We start from the raw sequence: 5,592 nt of genomic DNA, 5'->3' as shown, positions 1-5,592 counted from the left end.
ACTGATTTAACAAGTAATGGTTAAACAATCCGCCAAACTTTAATACAAAATATGGTCATAAGAAATGATTATAAAAGTATTGCCCAAGAATAGTCATATTCTTATACAAACAGTCTCTCTGATAACAAACCACTGTTCACTGTATTGTGATATATGTTTTAAAGGCAAGTCAAATCCATTTATTTTTATTTTTTAGAGGCAGTTGCATGATGACCAATGTGCAAAGCCTAATCGTGTTATAATCACATTATAATATTCACAAGGGAAAATCCCTCCGCATCTGTCACATAGCAAATCCTATTGCCTCTAATGACAATGAAATATGACATTCCCTTAGAGGTCAATAGTGATCACGTCTCCACGTGAAATTGTGTGACTGCCTTTGTAAGGACACCTTTCTTTCTTTGTGGAGTTCCCTATTGGTCCATGCAATATTCTGAGGTCTCCCCATTGGTCCATACGATGTTCCACGATCCCCATTGGTCCATACGATATTCCAAATTCCCCATTGGTTCATTGGATATTCAGAGTTCCCCATTGTTCCATGTGATATTCACGGTTGGTCCATACGATGTTCCAAGTTCCCCATTGGACAATATATGATATTCAAAGTACCCCATTGGTCCATACTGATATTCAGATACCTGATTTATGTGGTCCATGTGTAACCAGGCCAGTGGAGCACAGCTCTGTGGCTCGCCTTTGTAGTAGTGTTCCAGTAGTGTTTAAATGGTAAGAGTTCCCTATCCTCCCTGGGTCCATCTGTGTATCCCCAGCCAGACCCATACTGTATATATAGCTGTCTCCAGCCATACTGTATATATAGCTGTCTCCAGCCATACTGTATATATAGCTGTCTCCAGCCATACTGTATATATAGCTGTCTCCAGCCATACTGTATATATAGCTGTCTCCAGCCAGACCCATACTGTATATATAGCTGTCTCCAGCCATACTGTATATATAGCTGTCTCCAGCCAGACCCATACTGTATATATAGCTGTCTCCAGCCATACTGTATATATAGCTGTCTCCAGCCAGACCCATACTGTATATATAGCTGTCTCCAGCCAGACCCATACTGTATATATAGCTGTCTCCAGCCAGACCCATACTGTATATATAGCTGTCTCCAGCCAGACCCATACTGTATATATAGCTGTCTCCAGCCAGACCCATACTGTATATATAGCTGTCTCCAGCCAGACCCATACTGTATATATAGCTGTCTCCAGCCAGACCCATACTGTATATATAGCTGTCTCCAGCCAGACCCATACTGTATATATAGCTGTCTCCAGCCAGACCCATACTGTATATATAGCTGTCTCCAGCCAGACCCATACTGTATATATAGCTGTCCCCAGCCAGACCCATACTGTATATATAGCTGTCTCCAGCCAGACCCATACTGTATATATAGCTGTCTCCAGCCAGACCCATACTGTATATATAGCTGTGTATCCCCAGCCAGACCCATACTGTATATATAGCTGTCCCCAGCCAGACCCATACTGTATATATAGCTGTCCCCAGCCAGACCCATACTGTATATATAGCTGTCCCCAGCCAGACCCATACTGTATATATAGCTGTCTCCAGCCAGACCCATACTGTATATATAGCTGTCAACAGCCAGACCCATACTGTATATATAGCTGTCTCCAGCCAGACCCATACTGTATATATAGCTGTCTCCAGCCAGACCCATACTGTATATATAGCTGTCCCCAGCCAGACCCATACTGTATATATAGCAGTCTCCAGCCAGACCCATACTGTATATATAGCTGTTTCCAGCCAGACCCATACTGTATATATAGCTGTCCCCAGCCAGACCCATACTGTATATATAGCTGTCCCCAGCCAGACCCATACTGTATATATAGCTGTCTCCAGCCATACTGTATATATAGCTGTCTCCAGCCAGACCCATACTGTATATATAGCTGTCCCCAGCCATACTGTATATATAGCTGTCTCCAGCCATACTGTATATATAGCTGTCTCCAGCCATACTGTATATATAGCTGTCTCCAGCCATACTGTATATATAGCTGTCTCCAGCCATACTGTATATATAGCTGTCTCCAGCCAGACCCATACTGTATATATAGCTGTCCCCAGCCATACTGTATATATAGCTGTCTCCAGCCAGACCCATACTGTATATATAGCTGTCTCCAGCCAGACCCATACTGTATATATAGCTGTCTCCAGCCAGACCCATACTGTATATATAGCTGTCTCCAGCCATACTGTATATATAGCTGTCTCCAGCCAGACCCATACTGTATATATAGCTGTCTCCAGCCAGACCCATACTGTATATATAGCTGTCTCCAGCCAGACCCATACTGTATATATAGCTGTCTCCAGCCAGACCCATACTGTATATATAGCTGTCTCCAGCCAGACCCATACTGTACATATAGCTGTCTCCAGCCAGACCCATACTGTACATATAGCTGTCTCCAGCCAGACCCATACTGTATATATAGCTGTCTCCAGCCAGACCCATACTGTATATATAGCTGTCTCCAGCCAGACCCATACTGTATATATAGCTGTCTCCAGCCAGACCCATACTGTATATATAGCTGTCTCCAGCCAGACCCATACTGTATATATAGCTGTCTCCAGCCAGACCCATACTGTATATATAGCTGTCCCCAGCCAGACCCATACTGTATATATAGCTGTCCCCAGCCAGACCCATACTGTACATATAGCTGTCTCCAGCCAGACCCATACTGTATATATAGCTGTCCCCAGCCAGACCCATACTGTATATATAGCTGTCCCCAGCCAGACCCATACTGTATATATAGCTGTCCCCAGCCAGACCCATACTGTACATATAGCTGTCTCCAGCCAGACCCATACTGTATATATAGCTGTCTCCAGCCATACTGTATATATAGCTGTCTCCAGCCAGACCCATACTGTATATATAGCTGTCTCCAGCCATACTGTATATATAGCTGTCTCCAGCCAGACCCATACTGTATATATAGCTGTCTCCAGCCAGACCCATACTGTATATATAGCTGTCCCCAGCCAGACCCATACTGTATATATAGCTGTCTCCAGCCAGACCCATACTGTATATATAGCTGTCTCCAGCCAGACCCATACTGTATATATAGCTGTCTCCAGCCAGACCCATACTGTATATATAGCTGTCTCCAGCCAGACCCATACTGTATATATAGCTGTCTCCAGCCAGACCCATACTGTATATATAGCTGTCTCCAGCCAAACCCATACTGTATATATAGCTGTCTCCAGCCATACTGTACATATAGCTGTCCCCAGCCAGACCCATACTGTATATATAGCTGTCTCCAGCCAGACCCATACTGTATATATAGCTGTCCCCAGCCAGACCCATACTGTATATATAGCTGTCTCCAGCCAGACCCATACTGTACATATAGCTGTCCCCAGCCAGACCCATACTGTATATATAGCTGTCCCCAGCCAGACCCATACTGTATATATAGCTGTCTCCAGCCAGACCCATACTGTATATATAGCTGTCTCCAGCCAGACCCATACTGTATATATAGCTGTCTCCAGCCAGACCCATACTGTATATATAGCTGTCCCCAGCCAGACCCATACTGTATATATAGCTGTCTCCAGCCAGACCCATACTGTATATATAGCTGTCTCCAGCCAGACCCATACTGTATATATAGCTGTCTCCAGCCAGACCCATACTGTATATATAGCTGTCTCCAGCCAGACCCATACTGTATATATAGCTGTCCCCAGCCATACTGTATATATAGCTGTCCCCAGCCAGACCCATACTGTATATATAGCTGTCCCCAGCCAGACCCATACTGTATATATAGCTGTCTCCAGCCATACTGTACATATAGCTGTCTCCAGCCAGACCCATACTGTATATATAGCTGTCCCCAGCCAGACCCATACTGTATATATAGCTGTCTCCAGCCATACTGTACGTATAGCTGTCTCCAGCCAGACCCATACTGTAAATATAGCTGTCTCCAGCCAGACCCATACTGTATATATAGCTGTCTCCAGCCATACTGTATATATAGCTGTCCCCAGCCAGACCCATACTGTATATATAGCTGTCTCCAGCCAGACCCATACTGTACATATAGCTGTCTCCAGCCAGACCCATACTGTATATATAGCTGTCTCCAGCCAGACCCATACTGTATATATAGCTGTCTCCAGCCAGACCCATACTGTACATATAGCTGTCTCCAGCCAGACCCATACTGTATATATAGCTGTCCCCAGCCAGACCCATACTGTATATATAGCTGTCTCCAGCCATACTGTACATATAGCTGTCTCCAGCCAGACCCATACTGTATATATAGCTGTCTCCAGCCAGACCCATACTGTATATATAGCTGTCTCCAGCCATACTGTACATATAGCTGTCTCCAGCCAGACCCATACTGTACATATAGCTGTCCCCAGCCAGACCCATACTGTATATATAGCTGTCTCCAGCCAGACCCATACTGTATATATAGCTGTCCCCAGCCAGACCCATACTGTATATATAGCTGTCCCCAGCCAGACCCATACTGTATATATAGCTGTCTCCAGCCAGACCCATACTGTATATATAGCTGTCTCCAGCCAGACCCATACTGTATATATAGCTGTCTCCAGCCAGACCCATACTGTATATATAGCTGTCCCCAGCCAGACCCATACTGTATATATAGCTGTCCCCAGCCAGACCCATACTGTATATATAGCTGTCCCCAGCCAGACCCATACTGTATATATAGCTGTCTCCAGCCAGACCCATACTGTATATATAGCTGTCTCCAGCCAGACCCATACTGTATATATAGCTGTCCCCAGCCAGACCCATACTGTATATATAGCTGTCTCCAGCCAGACCCATACTGTATATATAGCTGTCTCCAGCCAGACCCATACTGTACATATAGCTGTCTCCAGCCAGACCCATACTGTATATATAGCTGTCTCCAGCCATACTGTATATATAGCTGTCTCCAGCCATACTGTATATATAGCTGTCTCCAGCCAGACCCATACTGTATATATAGCTGTCTCCAGCCATACTGTACATATAGCTGTCCCCAGCCATACTGTATATATAGCTGTCTCCAGCCAGACCCATACTGTATATATAGCTGTCTCCAGCCAGACCCATACTGTATATATAGCTGTCTCCAGCCAGACCCATACTGTACATATAGCTGTCTCCAGCCAGACCCATACTGTATATATAGCTGTCTCCAGCCATACTGTATATATAGCTGTCTCCAGCCAGACCCATACTGTATATATAGCTGTCTCCAGCCAGACCCATACTGTATATATAGCTGTCTCCAGCCAGACCCATACTGTATATATAGCTGTCTCCAGCCAGACCCATACTGTACATATAGCTGTCTCCAGCCAGACCCATACTGTATATATAGCTGTCTCCAGCCATACTGTATATATAGCTGTCTCCAGCCATACTGTATATATAGCTGTCTCCAGCCAGACCCATACTGTATATATAGCTGTCTCCAGCCATACTGTACATATAGCTGTCCCCAGCCATACTGTATATAT

The sequence above is a fragment of the Salvelinus alpinus genome, chromosome 6, assembly GCF_045679555.1.
Source record: "Salvelinus alpinus chromosome 6, SLU_Salpinus.1, whole genome shotgun sequence".
Taxonomy (NCBI): domain Eukaryota; kingdom Metazoa; phylum Chordata; class Actinopteri; order Salmoniformes; family Salmonidae; genus Salvelinus; species Salvelinus alpinus.
This window is presented reverse-complemented; position numbering follows the sequence as displayed.